The sequence below is a fragment of the Pinus tabuliformis genome, chromosome 8, assembly GCF_031772625.1.
Source record: "Pinus tabuliformis cultivar Carrire ecotype Pingquan chromosome 8, CPIR1, whole genome shotgun sequence".
NCBI lineage: Eukaryota > Viridiplantae > Streptophyta > Pinopsida > Pinales > Pinaceae > Pinus > Pinus tabuliformis.
The window spans coordinates 1,977,302,974-1,977,322,012 of record NC_142294.1 but is presented as its reverse complement, the minus strand read 5'-3'; the positions used below and the strand labels follow the sequence as shown (position 1 = coordinate 1,977,322,012).

The 19,039-nt window shown below is 36.9% G+C and overlaps 1 pseudogene; it reads left to right on the top strand.

Annotated features, from left to right (window-relative positions):
- LOC149244367 (uncharacterized) overlaps positions 1 to 13,793 on the top strand; it is a 36,791-nt pseudogene extending 22,998 nt beyond the window's left edge.
- Positions 13,794 to 19,039: the final 5,246 nt, after the last annotated feature.

The following is a 19,039-nucleotide window of genomic DNA, read 5'->3' as shown; positions in this document are numbered from 1 at the left end:
ACTATTAAACGAAGAATGAAATTAGTAAAGTACAACCAAGAACATCTACAGCAGAGAGGTGTTTATATCATCAACTGTTCTTGTGGAGAACACTATATATGGGAGACATGCACGTCAGTCAGGATTAGGCTCAAAGAACATAGTGCAGGTATCCGAAAATAAAGAACACACTCTTCAGCTCTAGCTAAACATACAGGTAAAACAAACCATCATATATGCCTTAAGGACACAAAAGTCATTGCTAATGAAAAACACCATTTCAAACGTAAAGTTCGTGAGGCACTTGAGATCATAAAACACCCACGTAACCTTAACAGGGATGGATGCTTGGAAATCAGTAAAAATTGGACCTCCCTGCTCACTCCCATTGATTAAATTAACCCTCCCTTTCACATTCACCTTCCTCCCTTCATCTTGCCCTCACTCTTTAAATCAAAACAATCCCTCACATAACCTAAAAGAGCTTAAAGAATTATATAAAATATAGAATTTATAACATAATATCTAGACTTCACATTAAATAAAAATTGAAACTATACTCAAAATATATTAAAAATATTCCATTACTTAGAAACTTATGATTTAGAATCTAGTTTAAAATGACTCTACATATCAAGCTTAAAAAGTAATAAAATTAATCAATTAAAACAATACAAAACTTTTTTTGCTGAAGCAAGAGTTGTACCTTCATAATCATTAAAACAGAAAAGTATTTACATAGAATACAACCATCCACATGGAAACATGGATCTTAAACAAACACTGCTTTCTAGAAAACCTAGGGTCATGAGTTAAGCGTTAAAACTCTGACCCTAATCCACAGAACTACACCACCCAAAATGACAACAAGTACCAAGGCCACATAAAGAACCCAACAAAGCTGAAAAAGGGAGAGAAAACCTGTTAATTTTCCCACCAACTGCAGCGAAGGACCTCACAGAGCCAAGGCTCCCACCAAAAAACTGTTTGGAAGCACCAATGTGCGTGATAGATTCCTGACCGTCGACCCACCCAGATTGATCCAACGGTAGAGGTAAATATCGCGCTGCCTAGAAGTTCGCCCTTTAACCTTATGGCCCCACAAACAAGCTCGATAGATCACAACTGTAGATTCATCGGACTTGATCCTACGGCGGAGGATCATATCTCACCGAGAAAAAGAGCTGCTAGTTAACGTGCGATAAGGGTGGAAAACAAAACCACCCCACAGCCACATGTCACCTGAGGAGTGTGATCGCTCCCAAATTTTGAAAACCACTTCCCACCCGAGAGGCCCCCGATATACCGGAAACCACTCTGCTAGCGAATTTTCAACCTTTGACAGTGTATTAGGAATATTCAGGTCACTATCGGAATCTGGATTCCGGAAGCTAGCACTTTCGATTTTTCCGCCATATGTGAGCCTAAGCAACATACTACCCCTTCCCTCCAAACAACTACTCTGGTAGCAGACTACTCCTAGCTAGATAAGAATAAATGAGCAAAGGTAGAACATGCACCTCATAAATCAACCAAATTATTGGACAGAGCTTCCATTGTTTTGGTACGGTACACCATCATATCCTCGACTGCTTGGGTGTCGCATTGATCCATGAAACTATCCTAAGGCAACCTATGCCCGCCCATCGTAACCCTATACATGGTACATTTCACACCTTGATTAGCCAGTAGATCAACAAGTTTATTGGCCTGCCTTCGCACATGGTTAAAACTAACCGTGCGTAGGCCTCTGAGGTGGAGCTGGATCCTTTGGAAGACCTGGATCAGCCTCCAGTGTTTTGAAACCTTCTCCGGCTCCGAGCCCCAACTAATTTTTTTGACTGTGTTGATAATTATCTTAGAGTCAGCTTCGATAATTACATTCTACCGGTTATCCTGCACCAGGAGATCTAAGCACTGCTCCATAGCCATGGCTTCTGCCATGTTGTTTGTAGCTCTGCCTAAATGTCCATGGAAGATGGAAAGGATATTACCAGTATCATCCCTTAACACCCCTCCAAAGCCCGCACTGCCCAGGTTGCCTTTAGAAGCCCCATCTATGTTATATTTTAGAAAGCCCAAAAGGGGAGGATGCTAGAATTCCTGCTTAGAAACCATAGCCAAAACCCTTCTGTTCAGGCCCTGCGACATAAGCCCCTACATTCCCAACAGTCCCAGAATCCTCAAGTCAGCATTTGAGGGTGGAATTTTAGGGGTGTTTCGCACTATGGTACCCACCGTCTCTTTGAGTTGAGTCAAAGTCTGCTTCAAAAGACATTGAATGGATCTTTTTTTTATTTTTGAAAATTCTCTTATTCCTTTCTTTCCAGACATTCCAAATAATGAAGCTAAGTGTAAGAGCCCAAGTAGCACTAAGAATTTCATTATCTGAATAATTATTTCTCCACCTAGTTAGGGTGTTGAAGATGCTCCCTATGTCCTTGTCGCTCCATTGGAGGATGTTAGCAAAAGATTCCCACAAACTAGAGGTAAAGATAAAATTATTGAGGAGGTGTTCCATAGTTTCTTCTTGGGCTTCACAGAACTGGCATCTGGAAGGCCCCAACACACCCCTTTTCCTTATGTTATCCCAAGTCAGAATTCTCTTATGATAAACAAGCCACATGAAGAGTTTAATCTTCATCCAGCCTTGATGCCTCCACAGATTCTGCCATATTCTATCCGGAGCAAGAGAGTCCATCTCGAGGAGTTTGCGCTTAGCCTCCTTAAGATTAAAGGTACCCTCATTATTGTTGCCCCACCTCAATTGGTCATGCCCCCCTGTCACTAAGATCTTCCTTTGTTCTAGTATCCGCATGAGAGCCTCAGCTTTAGTTTTCAAGGGGTTTTCTTCCCCGTAAATCATATTCCTCCACTTTCTCCATTTACTTGCATTATTATTTTGGTCCCAAAAATCTTTGACCTGTGATAACCCTTTGATGTCTGTCTCTTTTTTGAGGTCCAGAAATTGCTCATTTAGCAGTATTGGTTCTTGTTTCCATTTATCTTCCCAAAAAAGTGCCAAATCCCCCTCTCTGATTTCCCAAAAGCTATTCTTTTGAACTAAGCCTTTGTTCTCCCAGGCCTTATTCCATATGTGTGAGCCCTTTATGTTGCCAGACATCCTTATATGATCGTTATTGTCCCAAGTGCTGGCATATTTTTCTGTCCAGATACTAGTCCACTGGGCCTTTGGTTCTTTGACCCATCTCCACCATAACTTAGCTCCTAAAGCCCTACTTAGAACCTCTGGATCATCCAAACCCAGACCTCCTTGAATTTTGGGTTTACAAATATTTTCCCAAGCAACTAAGGCCCATTTCCTTTTTTTCTCCCATTTTCCCAAGAGAAAGTCTCTTTGAATAGTTCTGAATTATTGCAAGACTCCTTTTGGTACAGGGAGTGTTGAAAGCATAAAAAATAGGATAGATTGTAGAATAGCCTTTGTAAGCACCAACCTACCAGCCAATTTTAAAGATTTGATGGTCCAATTCTTGATTTTATCCTGCATCTTATTAATCACCAGTTCCCAGATACTCTTATGAAGAGGTTTAGTAGTAAGGGGGACTCCCAAATATTTCGAAGGAAGAGAGTCTCTTTGAAAGCCTAGAATTCTGGAGATATTCCTTTATATAGCAATATCAATATTAAAGAAAAAGATTTTAGATTTAAAAAGATTAACCTCCATACCTGTGGCCAAACCAAATTCATTTAGAAGTTGTTTGTATGCCAAATCTTCTTTGACTATAGGAACTCCCTGCAACATGGTATCATCCACAAATTGTTGATGAGTCAAAGTCTGTCCATTCTTAGAAAGTTGAAGACCCTTGATTTTTCCTTCTGCTTTTGCTTGCTTAATCGATCTACCAAGTCCTTCCATCATGAGTATAAAGAGAAAGGGAGAGAGTGGATCTCCCTGCCTAAGGCCTCTTGAGGGAATAAAAATCTCGGAGGGAGAGCCATTTACCAAAATTGAAAAGCTAGAAGAAGTTACCAAAGCCATGACCCATCTAACCCAATTATGATCAAACCCAAAAGAAATAAGAACCCTCTTGATATAGGTCTAGTTCAACTTCTCATAGGCTTTAGCCAAGTCCAGCTGCATGATCATTCCAGCCTTCTTGTTGCTAGTCAGTGAGTGCACCACCTCCTGTGCTTGAATGATGTTATTGAGAATTTTTCTACCTTCCACATAGCCAGATTGCTCCCCAGAAACTAGGGTGGGGAGAAGAGGTTTGAGTCTATTAGCTACAACCTTAGATATAATCTTGTAAACCACATTGCACAATGCTATGGGTCGAAACTTATCAGGAGTAAGAGCATTATCTTGTTTAGGGATTAGTGAAATGAAGGAGGTGTTGAGGGCCTTCAGGATAGTTCTATTCCCCCTGGAATCTTCTACCACATTCAAAATATCTTGTTTAACAATATTCCAACATGCTTTAAAGAAGTCCACATTAAAACCATTAGGACCTGGTGCTTTACCATTCTGCATTTCCTTGATGACTTCACTTATTTCCTCTTCAGTTACTGGCTTATTGAGGTTGAGATTATCTTCTCTGGACACTAGTCTTGGTATATGTCTTATTATATCCCTAATGAAAGGCTCCCTGTTTGGAATGCTTTCCTTTGCAATCCCCATAAAGTGTTGAACTCAAAAAGCTTCAATTTCTTCATGGGTACTGACTAGTTGCCCTTCCTCATCCTTAATCGAGGAGACTCTGTTATGAGCCCAGTTTGCCAAGGTTGACCTATGGAAAAATCTCGTATTTCTTTCCCCTTCCTTTAATCATTGCAGTGTAGATTTTTGTCTCCAGAATATTTCCTCTTGTTTGCATAAGTTCTCCTACTCGTGCTGAAGATTGGTGGCTCTATCATTGCTGATTTTATCAAAGCCAACCTTGATAAGGGATTGGTTGAGTATCTACATTTTGCTTTCAACAACTTTTTTTCCTTCAAAAATATTGCCAAACTCTTTCTTGTTCCACTCTTTAAGCCTGAGCTTTATATGTTTTAGTCTTTTTTGAAGAAGGAACATACTTGTACCTTGAATATGCAGATCTTCAGACCACCAACTTGAAATTTTGTTGATAAAATCTGGATGGGTGAGCTAGATATTCTCACATCTGAAAGGTCTATTCCTGGGAGTACCAATGCCCCTGATCTCTAATTGAATTGGCTAGTGATCAGAACCTCCAAAGGGCAGAATCCTTGCTTCCATTCTAGTGTCATTGAGTATAAGGTCCTCTGATATGATGAATCTATCTAACTTGGATGCCACCATAGACCCTCCTGCCCTCCTATTGTTCCAAGTAAAGAGACCATTACTTGTATCAATGTCAACCAGTTTCGTAGTGTCCAAAAAAGATTGAAAAGCTAAGGCATCTTTGGTGAGAGCTCTGGTGCCCCCTTTTTTCTCCGATAGTGATTTGATCATGTTGAAGTCCCCACCCAAAATCCATGGAATCCCTGAATATCTCTCTCTGAGATCCATAAGAGAGTCAAGGAGTCTCAATTTGTCATCCATTCTCTAAGGACCATAAACATTCGTTACCATGTAGATCTCCCTATCCCCCATAGGTTGCATTACCAATGATAGATAATTTCTGGAAGCTTTAGCATCTATTATACTAATCTTTAGGGGATTCCAAAGAGTAAGAATGCCACCTGTTGTATTTTCTGCCTTGACTTCTAGAAACTCAAAATGACTGAGCCATTTACTATGAAGTTATTTAATTTTTTGTATAGAACATTTAGTTTCCTGGAGAAATATAATATCCGGAGCTTCTTGTTTCATTTTGTTACTAAGTAATATTTGCTTCCTTTTACTACCTAGACCCCTGATGTTCCAAGAAGTAAACTTCATCATTAAAGATTAGTGAAAGAGTAACTGGTTAGGTCTTTCATCTTACCCGAATCTATCATTAGCTTTCCACACTCCATCAGTAGCTCATTCTACTTTTTTCTACCTCTTTTCTTTCCTGGGCCTCGAGGTGCTAATCCTGGTGTGATTTTTATAGATTTCACACCTTCGTTGCCATGTTTTGCCGTGTTGCCTAGCCTTTCCACCCCACTAGCCTAGGTTTTCCATAAGTACAACTGTTGTACTCTAGAGAACTCTTCTTGAGGTATCGAATCTAACCTTCCGATGGTTCCCTGTTTCAAGAACCCTTCCAAATCTAGGTGCTCTCTATCTAAAATCTCCTGCAACTCCTGATCCTCCATTTCCATCTCACTCTAGATCATTTCCTAGTCCATATCTAGTTCTACATCGCTCATCATAGCTTCTTTCTGTATGTTATTATTCTTTGGTTGGTCTTTGTCCTCCTCTGTCTCCTTGTCCTCAGGATTTACCTCTATTCCCTGATCTACTTTTATTGCCTCTTCTTCCTCCTCGAGAACCTGGAACCTATTCTACGTGACTTGAGGCCCTTCGGCTTGATGATGCCTAAGACCCCTTTTGTCAATTTTTCCTTTGTGGCTCACTTTTTGAAAGCTCTCCGTATCTTTCATAGTGGAAGCTCTGCTCTTATTCTCGATTTTACTAAGAGGGAAATCTCTGAACAAGTGTCCATGATCATGACATTTGCGACATCTAAATGGAATATGTTCATAATCTACTGTTTGCACCCATTCTTCATCCAAAACTTCCAAGATCAACTCATCCGGTAGAGCCCCGAAGAGATCCATTTCCACACAGATTCATGCAAAAGAAGTATATTTTCCTCTTCTAGTGGCTTTTGAGGCCTTGACAAAACGTCCTAATTTATTACCTATAGCTGTTAACGATTCTGTTTGCCAGTAATCAAGAGGAAGGGAGTAAAGTCTTACCCAAATCGGAACTGATGTGAAAGTCTCCCGCTCCGGGACAAAGTTCATCATCCACGGCCTCATATAGAGGCCAATAGCTGCATAGAAGTAGGGCCCTCCTTCAAACACTCTGTCTTTATCCTCAATGTTAGTGAAGACCATTGTAAAGAACCCTTTTGACCCCAAATGTAGGTCAATGCTCCCTTTTGGTTTCCAATGGTATTTAATCCATGTCTATAAAGTTTTTTCAGTGGGTCATATTCCCATGAATTTACATATGATAGCATAAGTTCACATGTGGTCCCTGTGTTCCTGCAGCGCAGGATCATTCAGGACCACCCTTGGTATAACCTTAGATTTGGGCTTATAAGGTCCTTTCTGTGCCTTGGTTTTTTCTCCCTTTTCCTTGTCATTTTCTTCCTTGTCTTTTGTGCTTTTATTATCACAGTGTTTGTCTCCGTCCTTCTCTTCTTCCCTGCTCTCTTTCCCCTTGTCGTCTCTTCTAACTTCTTCCATTGGCTTCTTACCACGGCTGGTAACCGCTTGCTTGTAGGAGGGAGTAGAGCTCCCTCCTCCTTGACCTACCATGGAGATCAGCGCCTGCAAACTTTCAACCATAGTTGTTCTTCACTTCTCCTCCCACTCCCTCCCTCAAGTTTTGATTGGAGCATCAATTCAGAAAATAAGTAAAACAATACAAAACTTATTTTGCATTTAATTTAATAAAAAAAATTATAGTAAAATTATAAGTAATAAAACTTATTACATTAATAATAATAAAAGCCTAATTAACATAATAAATTGTTAAAGAGAACCTAAAAATATACACAAGCTTAAAACCACTAAACATCAACGAAAATTAAATCAGGTTAAACAATAATCCAAGATTAATTAAAACAATTCACAAACTAATATTAAATAAAAATAAGACGCTACTTATAATACATTAATTAAATTAACACATAAGAGTTTTAAAATCCTAGTTTTAATAAACCTGCAAATAAAACTTTTAGAATTAACCAAATTAATTAAATAAAACAATATTAACAATTACAAGAATTAAATAAAATATCATTAAACAAAATAAAATTAAAACATTTTATTCCTTCACATGGTCAGCTTACAAACTTGACTAACCATCTATACCATATTTATTGTTCACAATTCACTCTCTATAAATCAGTCCTGATGATGAGTCTTGGTCTAGAATCGAAACGTCGACTAATAAAAGATGAGCATTGTGGAATATCCAAGTTTAGTTTCTCAAATAAAGAGGTACTGACCAGAAATGGTTAGGGAAATTGGGAAAATAGGGTACTCTACCTATTAATGGAAGTAAGTCACTCTTGAACATGACACTCTTCCGCTTCATCTTTTTGGCTATTGGGTTGGGAAATCTACTTGTTTTTTGTTCATCACACTATATCAAATCCTCTTCTTTCGGTTTTGGGTTAATGTTTCCAACTCCATTCAATATCGTCAATATGTTAAAGAGAAGGCATTTAGTTCACATATGTTACCATACTCTTAAGCCTTCATTCCATGTCTGTATTTGTTAAACCAGTTCCACATTAATATCATTTTGTCTCAAATATTGATACCTGTTTCATGTCGTTGATGAGGGATACATCAAGACCCTCCTATGATGGGTCACTTCCTATCGAAATCAACTCATTATCCATGACGTTGACTTAGAACCTCTTCCTTCATTACCTTGGGGATTTCATACATCAATGACAAGTTTCCTCACTCTTGGCAACAAGTTTTCATCATTGGCCTTCGACCGAAATATTATGTGTGGTGTTCGACTTCAACTCATTCATTCACACCATGTGGATTGTACTATAGTACCTTAAGAACCATTAACATCATCGATGGTTTCTCTTCTGTCCTTTAACGACTTATATTATTGGTCGATAATCAGATGGTGTCTGCCATGTTCAACTCCAACTCCTTTATTCACATGGTTAAACCCATACATTGGATGATTGAGTGAATGAGATAGAAGACCCAGATCTAGTTCCATCCATTCAGGTTGTGCTTTTAGGATTAATTCATGATTAAAAAGCATGAAAAATATGATCATACAAACAATCATCGAATCGTGTGTCCACACTTTGTCATTAGTAGACGTGACTTCTTGATCGTTGTACATGTAATGTTAGATTATGTTTTGAGCATAGGTATGCCTCTGCCAGCTGAGATATCATGATGAAATTGTATTGTAAAAGATGATAATCTCAACGAGTTGTTCTTGATCTGAACCTGTCGCAAGGTAAAGAACCTCAGTCATCAACTACCATTTCTGACTTTGCATTTCAGGGGGCAATCTATTATAGGCCATTTTGTCGCATCTGGTCAATAGGCCTACAAAACAGATCAATCCACATTCATGAACATGTTTCCATCATCCCTACATAAATCCCTAAGCATGATCTTTCCAAATAATTGAGTTTCTGGGTCTAACAACCAAAAATCAATGCTTTTAAGGCCCACGGCACTCTTCCCCTTTAGAGATCTGCTTTCAACAACAAGTTACTCTTGTCTTCACTAACGCTCATCAGTAGTAGCTTGCTCCTTACTGGGCGCAAATTATAGAAATTCAGGAAAATTAAAAAGAATCGAGAATCTCCCTCTTCTAGAATCTTCTAGGGATTTTTTTAACCATTTAACTTGGATAAGAAGTTTGAATCCTATATGATCCTACCTTTGAGACTTCACCTCTTATCCCTTGAGCTCATCCTCCCATCTTAAGTGGATCGCAAACATAAATTGGTAAATGGATAAGAATTCCTAAACTACCATCCCTCTCCTATAAATTTACAACCATCTACAACATGAGGGTTGGCTTTTGGAGACTATTCATTCCCTCATGCTCCTGCCTTAAATCTAAGAAAGTCATCATCTTCATGCATTAGGGTGACGTTGAGATGTGCTTTGTGACAAGGAGGGACGGGTCAACTTGAGGAGATCTCTACAAGATTAGCTACTATTCTTGGTTGTAAGCTCTCTCTTATTCATATTAATATAAAGAGTATACTGTTTTCCTATATGTTTTGCGTTACGTTATGTTTACATTCATTATTTCAATGCTTTTGAGTATCCATTGAATAGAGTCATTGGATAATGTTGCATAGATGTCATAGATCTTTGGCTTGTGTTTTTTGTGTGTGCAGGTTCAAATTATAGCAATCAACACTATGATTAGAGCTTATAATCCGAGAGGAGAGAAAATCTTGCAACGAATTCCAAGTAAGCCTCTTTCCATTCTTCAATTTCTCTAAGGGAAACTTTATATTCCTTGACTTATGTTGTTCTAGACCAGTCCACTATGTCTAGCGAAGATAGTTTTGTCCGCAATCGTAAATTCCTTATAACAATACCATTGGACTATTCTTTTGAGTAGATCTTATTATTTGTGTTCTTCTCATGTTTCGGGGACAAAACATGCTTGAAGGGGGCTTGAATTTGATAAATCTACAAATTGTTTGAAACCTTTGATAATATAAATCTAAGAACAATCCAAGAATATATATAAATGGTTAAGATATTTATTAATAGAAACACCCCAAGGTTGGGTAACACCATGCAATTACTCTTTAAGGAAGGATAATAATCTAGAAGCCATATGCTTGTTAATACAAAACAATACTCATCATATTTCCAATGTAGAGTCTTCTAGGCTCCATATAAGCTTCATACATACAATACCATGGGTAGTACCATGAGCCCTCAATACCGTACATCCAATACCATGGGCTTATTTCATTATTTCCTGCCTAGTTATGGTCCCTTCTGTAATGCAGGTTAACCACTTTATTTATTAATTGTGGATCGTTTATTCATCATCCTTAATGAAACTAACTAATTGTGGTCTCCTTTTATAATGAGGGTTAACCACTTACAATCATCATTAATGTAGATAACCACTTACGAGCTTTATTTACTAAACTAAGTAATTTTGGTTCTCGTTTACATAACATTATTCCCTAGTTTATACACCTAGCTACCCCATATTATCCACCCCTATGTATACTACATAGTCAATAGGATGTCTGATAACATATACAAGATTAATTATGTCACCAGAATCGTTGACATATATACATATTTATAAATTGAAGATTATGTACATATAGTGATAAATATGTAACAAAGGTATTATCATGTACAAAATAAATACCAAAAGAGTATGGTTATAAAATAAAAGGTTAACATGAATAATTAAATTTTGAGCATGGAGAAGAAGCGTAATTAGAACAAATCCTCTGTCGTCATTCTAGCTAAAGAAGTGTTATTATGAATTAAGAAATTGAGGAACTGATCTTGCACAAAGTTATTTTTTATATAGTAAGTGATTAAATAATGATCCCCGGGTGTGGTAAGTTTAGGAGAATAGGTAAGAACAATAAGGATTGCAAATGAAAGAAATTTGTTATAGAGAAATATTTTTCTTACTTAAAACAAAAAAGAAATATTGCTACTTTAAGGGTAAATATTTATTTTTCCTTTATAAAAAGAGTGATATGTTACAAAGAAGGTGACATGATGACTTAATTATAAGTGCTAATGAGTTTATGATGAAGTCTTAAGTATAATGTACCCAATCAATTATCATAATTTTAACACTAAAATATATAATTTTGATACTAAAATATTTTAAAATTAATATAGTAATAATGTAATAGAGTACAATTTTGAAGCACATGTGACATTAATCTGATGTAAAATTCTCTTTATGATACTATTATGATGCAAAATGAATAATAAAAACACGTCACATTAACACATCACTTAGAGTACTAAGAAAATGCATTATAATGTGAATGTAAAATGACGTGGGACTCTATATTTTGACGTTATCACAACACTAATAAAATGGACATATGATCAAAAACAACACCCAATATGATATCAATAACTAGATTGACACACTACAACATAAATGTAACACAACATACATAAATTAGATGTAAATATAACATAAAGATAACTATTTTATATTATTAGATATCATTATTCAACTGCGTTAAGTAAGTCATTCATATGACCATTTTCCATGAAGTAGTCGTAACTGACTAATTCATGACACTTAGCACTCATTGCAAGCATCACCCGATGCAATGAGTGCTAAGTGAACTATTCAAAAATCATGAGAAATTAGTCAGTTACGACTACCTCTCATGGAATGGTCATACGTTTGAATGACTTACTTAACGCAGTTGAATAAAAATGATATCTAATATAATGCACTGCGTAATATACTTATATATATTATTTTGCAATATTATATATTCTAAGTTGTGACTAATTCAACGTAGAAAAACTCTACCTATCATCTTTTTTGTTACTCCGAATAAGTGCTTATAAAATACATATTAAAAAATACAACACAAAAAAAACTACATCAATGTAGAATTAATGCAATGACAATGCCATGTATTGCGTTGTCATTTGCATCACCCCTACTTTAAAATTTTCCATAAATAATCACGTAAACAACAATATGAATCACAACCATCCAGATACAAAGCATGGTGTATTATAATAACAAAATTAAATTAATCTAGTAGTAGAAAAGTTTCATTTCAGTAAAACATTCACAAAATTTAGCACAAATTTTAAAAAGATTACAATTTTAAAAAGATTTCCCTGATTGAACTTAAATCTTCGAAAATTTTGTCAACGCCCACTTAAATTAAAGATGGAGGGACATCTCCGAAGTATACAACCCTATTTTATGGTTGAAAACTTAGTCGGGATGCGAGTTTTTTTTCCATAGGACAACGAGGCATCTAGTATTGGTTTTATATATATATATATGGTTTTCTATATATAGATATATTGAGATGATAGTAATGGTATATTATTTTAGTTTTATATATATATAGTAAGTAAGATGATAGCAATGGTATATTATTTAAAGGTGTAGTTTAATTTATAGATAAAATAATTTTTTCCATTAATATTTTTCTAATTAATTTTAACTAAAATATGATAAAAATTTAAATTTAAATTATTTAATCTACAAAATTTAATTTAAATATTTCTATACGATTTAAAATTTATTTTAAACAAAAGAAAAAAAATCTTAAAATTATATTACCTAAAAAATATATATTTTTATATCTAAATTAAACTAAACCTTATTTAAACACACCTTAATATTAAATATCCAAGATTTTGTTAATGATCTCTATGTATACATAAAAATAACAAATATCAACTTTCCATTACAACTTACAAGAAAGTCTACAGAGTAAGTCTACAGAGTAGACTAGGAGAGTTTAGAGTGATTTAAGGGTTTTATGTTTTCAATCATGTCAACGCACAGGTAATTTCAGAAAAGACGTTATAGAGATCAAGCAGACGTTATAGAGATCAAGCCACTCTATTTATAGGACAAACTGCACTCTATGCAATAATCTCATAGCTTTGTTAAAGTGTGAATACATTTCTTTCCTTCCGATCATAAAGTCCTCAGAGTTAGATGGCAAAGTGGATGCAATAAACCAGCTTCAGCCACTCCGAGCGTTCTGCAAATTCATGAGAGCTCTCTCTCCCATCCCGTATCTAGGCAGAGTTCGAGATTGCTATGTGGGTAGCATGAACAAGTGCGCCGGGATGGGCAATTACGCTGCCATCGCTTCGAGATTGCTATGTGGGTAGCCGCCATGGCTGTCCCCATGTCCTTTACTTCAAACTCTTCTTCCCTGAGGGACCAAGAAGACGATTACAGAGAGCTGGTGAAAGCCGCGTCTCAGAAACAGAGAGCAACAAGAAAGTTGTCAGAACATGACAGCTTTCCTCGGAGTGTGAGCAGTCCTACTGATCATTCTCATCTTCAAAAACTTGGTGTCGGGAGAATCGACGAAGAAAGCCCTTGTTATTTCTCTGCCTCTTTCAAGAAGACGGCTGACCAAGATCTTCTTCCACGGAGCCAAAGCTGTAGTGGTGTTCAGAACATGAATCTCCACGGAAGGAGAAATGTCAATGCTGTGTAAAGGCAACACCACGAATTCCTCAGCAAATAAATTCAAGTGGTTTTATTGTTGATTATTGAATCGTCGTAAATAAATTCTCTTGACACTGTAAGTTGAGTGTTTTTAATGTTGATTAGTGAATGGTAGATGGTAGTTGTATAAAAGTATTTTATATAACGTGGACAATGAAATAATCTCTTTACGTTAATAAACGTTTTCTTCTTTATTACTATTTTCTTAATATTACATGTGTTAGGCATAGGTTGTACATATAAAAATTTACAGAAACTTATAAGTTGATTTATTCTCGTGAATTTTATAGTTTTTAGCAAAATTGTAGTATTATAAGTTGATATTGTTTTATGAATTTTATAAGTTTCATGAGCACACAATACTGAAGTTTATTTGACAATATTATATGTGGAGATATTGAAAGTCTATTTCTTGGACCAAATCCTTATACACTAGCATAGATCTATTTTATCTTTGAATCTACCAAGTGATGAAAGGGACCAAATTTATCAACATGCAAACATTTTTTTCAGTACAAAGAGCGGAGAGAGATCAAGTCTCTCAAGATGCAAACATCTTTTACAATGCAAAATTTAAGGAAAGAGTTATACCTTGAGAGATTTGATTCCACCCAGCTCTCTGTAAATCCATATTTAAGATTGATCTATACTGGTTTTAAGCAACAAACTAATAAAATGTTTCAACTATCATAAATTTGTTATTTTCACTTGTTTTATATAATATATCCATAGTTGATATTGAAATATTTTATTAATGATTCACATTCTCCACATTAGACTGTTCATACATCTCTCTTCATATTTGGAAGTAGAAAACATAAATCCATAAGATATAATCTCTCTCTCTCTCTAGCTATATATATATATATCTATATGATGTTTTTGAGCAACACGCTAATAAAATGTTTTAATTATAAGAGTTTTTTTATTTTCATTTTTTCTATATAATATATACATAGTTCACTATCCACTGTGGCTATGGAGACAAAGAACCTCACTCGAGGGATGAGACCCAAGATGAATATAAGGGAGGGGAGATTTCCCTCCACTTAGTAGCTTGCATGCATATCAACTTTTCACATCAATAGATGGGAGCAAGGTATTTTGGAAGACTTTGCAGTGAAATATATTTTGTTCTTGTGAGAAATGGGAAAGGTACACTCGACCTGGATTTTATACAGTGAAGGAAGTTGGCTGTTTGGAGAGAGTGCCTTTGCATGCATTTAAGCAACAAAACATGGTGGGTGGAAAACCAAACTGGATCTCTCATATTGGCATAATTGATCCATGGGAGAACTGAGGCTTGAGGATCTGATCCTTATGTTGGGTGGAAACTATTTTAGGCATCTCTCTCCATCTCCAGAGACATATTGTAAAACTTATAGAAATTGCAAGTTTGTATTTTTCTTTGTTTTGTGTTTTTGCTAGTTTTCTTTGTAACCTTGAATGACCATTAAGTTTTCCAGCAAATATTTTACCCTTGTGAAGTGTGTTTTAATTTCTTTTAAACATTGACACGCTTTTCTTTCCATTGGTATATGATTGGATTACATGATTTGGATATGATCATGGAAGAGGTTGAAGACATATCTCAAATCCTAATGATAAATGGTTGATATATGCCTTTGTTGTGCTGATAATGTGATATCTTGATTTCTTACATTTATTCACATCGTGTTCTTTTTGTTACTATGAAAAAAATTGATAGCATTGTAGATCTCTTAACACAACTGTTTATATAAACAAGTGTTGTGATTTTTGTTCTTGCATAGTTTCTATAACCTAGTTTCAGATTGAAATTTGCAAGTGGCATGGTGTTTTCATATATTATATGATTCTAAATTATGAATCATTTAATCATTTTCAGGACATTTCTATAACATGTAACATGTCAACTCAATTTTATTGATTATATTATTGGAAATTTGAGGGTTTGATACTACTTGTTGGAAGAGATGAACAATATTGAGAGCAGGGGTGAGTCAATATTGTGCACTATGATTAGTCTTTACCACTTTTTTCCTTTCTTACAAATCTTGCTTCATTCACTTATTTGCAACACATCACAATGTATATCTATCAACAAATCTAAACAATAACAAGACCAATGCATGAACAATCAAGCACATAAACTATTAACCATGAGCAGTAAAACATCAAAGCACAACCACACAAATCATCATCACATAGCGACACTAGATCTTATGTGGAAACCCAAAGGAATAAAACCACCTTCGAATGTTCTACTTCGCTCTTCTTCTATTATTATAAAAGTTCTCTTTTACATATGCGTTGGCCACCACCGTGTATAAACCACAACTTTCAAATCACGCAAGTCGCTACTTGCTCTAGGCCACTATGATCCGGATTTAAACAGGAACGCAAAAAATTACAGATATAACCACAAATACAAAGATGCAACATAAATAATACTTCATTTCATTAATGTAAAATACTGAAATATGCTTACAAATAGAAATTGAAATGAACTAGCTTGGGCGATGGTAGCTTATGTCTGAGAAGAGATGTGGTGGATACATGCCTCTGAACTACATTACAGTGAGGCTCAAGGGCCTTTTTTATTATTGAATAATAAGAGAAAACCCTAAACAACCAAAACCCTAACCCAAGGAGATGTAATACTAAGAGTTTACAGGCCCTGTTGAGGTTAGTTGGACAGCCAACTTCCCGGGGTTGTGACTTGGTCATATTATCTCCATTTGACACGCATGATACCCCGTTGGAAAGATTTCTTCAAGGACTACAGCGAAAAAGACAATTTTATCACTGAATCATTGGCGGTAGATTGCCAAAAAAATGTGGTTTAGGGTCTCAAAATGGCTTCGAAAGTTTATGACCTGAAAACCTGCTAAAAATAGTAAATTGTGCTACAGGTAAAAAAACTAAAAGAAACAATGATGGGAGTCCAAGTGGAATTGGTGGGTGGCCACTAATATCCACCTAGATCATTCCTCCCCCCTTAGGAAGAAATCGTCCCCATTGTGTTGAGTTCCTCCATGAGATGAGGAAACTTTTGTTGAACTTGGTCCCTGGTGAGCCACTTGCCCTCATGAAGGAGTTGGCCTTCTTTGACAACTCGATGCAGTTGGATCTTCTACTGGTGAGTGTGCTTGATCTGCATGTCTGTGATCCGATCAGTTGCAACTTGTTCCATGCAATCTGGATTTAACTATGTTGGTGTGAGTTGTTATGTAATGTCAGATATGTCTAGTAATGGTGGAAAGTATGGCCGAAGGCGGTCCACATTGAACACTGGGTGTCGGCCAAGGATTGGGGAATGTTGATCTCAAATGCATTGTCTCCAACAGCCTTGGTAATGGTGTAAGGACCATATCGGAGTGGTCTGAGTTTCTAATAGGCTCTGGTAAGGCGTTCCTTTTGAAAATGCAGCCAGAATTTGTCGCCCACCTGAAACTTGTGTGGCAAGCAATGTTGATGATGTCGCTTCTTGTACATGACATTTGATTTCTCCAGAATGTCGTGGACCGGCTGCCGGATATGTTGGATGTGCTCAATGAAGTTGTTTTACTTATCGGTTTCAGACTAAATGTGAGCCGAATTTGCCTGAGTAGTTGCAAATGGCATTGCCACATTAATGGGACACAATGGCTGGAATCCAAAGCCCACCTGAAAAGGGTTGTGGCCAGTCGAGCTGTGGAGAGCTCGATTATAGTTGTGTTGAACATAGGTTAGGTTCTCATCCCATGTGCATGGATGCTTTGAGTTGTACATGCACAGAATGTGTATGATCGTCCTGTTGATGACCTCTATCTGGCCATTAGTTTGGGGATGGAAAGTTGTGGACTTAGTGATTTTGGTGTCCATCATCGACTAGAGACTGGACCAAAATGTACTGAGCAACCTGCTATCTCAATCTAAGATGATAGACTGTGGGATCCCAAAGTGTACCCACACTCATTAAAAGAAGAGTTTAGCAGTGGCTTCTACTATGATATTCTTCTTACAGGACGCCATAATGGCCATCTTTGAGAATCTGTTGATGACCACAAAAACACAGTCATTTCCATGCTTAGTAGAAGGAAGGCCCAACATGTAATCCATGGAGATGGATTCCTAAGGTCGACTAGGGGTAGGCATTGGAGTATAGAGGCCGTTCTTCTTGATAGCTGGTTTGGCAATGGCACAGACAATGCAGGATCTGATGTGCTTCCCGACATCCTGTTGAAGATTTGGCCAATAGAAATACTTCAGCAGTACCGCCACTGTTTTCTCGACCCTCAAATGCCCAGCAACCTAACTGTAGTGTGATTCCCAAATCATCTTGGCATGCTCGCTTGAAGGAACACAAAGGTGACCCAGGTGGCATAAAAGGGCATCCTGGAGGTGAAAATCTGGAACATGCTGACCCTCCAAGAGCATCTGGTATGTGTGGCCGAATTCTGGGTCACTTTCGTAGAGAAGTGGCCAATCAGAAGTATTGTACCCACAAGAGTTGAGTACGGTGGTTAACACCATGACCAGTGGTTAACTGAGGCCATCTGTAACATTATTGGTGTTGTGATTCTTATACTTGATATTAACATGGAATTGTTGCAAGTATGTGGACTACTTCTGATGGCAATCATTTTGCAACTTCCCTTGCATCCGTATGAACTACAAGGCTGGTGGTCTATGTGGATGATTGTTTCCTTTCCAAAAATGTAATGCTTCCATTGTCAGTAGGGCTGCACAATGGAATACATGTCTTTGTCATAAGTGGGATACTTCCAGACTGTGTCTAAAACTGTCTCACTGTCATATGACACTAGATGCCTGTGTTGAGTAAAGAATACCCCAATATCACAGTAAGAGGATCTGTCTCGATCTCAAATGGCTGTTGCAAGTCCGATAATGTGAGCATTGATGTCGAGCAGAGGCGATGTTTCAACTCTTTGAATGCCTTTTGTTGAGATTCAGACAAAAATAAATTTTCTTTCACTCCTCCCTTGATGACTTGACTTAAGGGCCAAGTGATATGATAGAATCCCAACACAAACCTACAGTAGAAATTAGCAAGACCCAGAAAGCTACGGAGCTCTTTCATAGTGGTTGGAGATGGCCGATCCTGAATGAATTGGATCTTGGCTGGATCCACTGCATGTTATGAAACCAGCTCAAGAAAAGATAGAAAAGATAGATCAACGCCTTAGAATTCAGCCTCTTCGAGGGGGCAACCTCCTTTACATTACATGAATGAACAATTCTTGGATGATA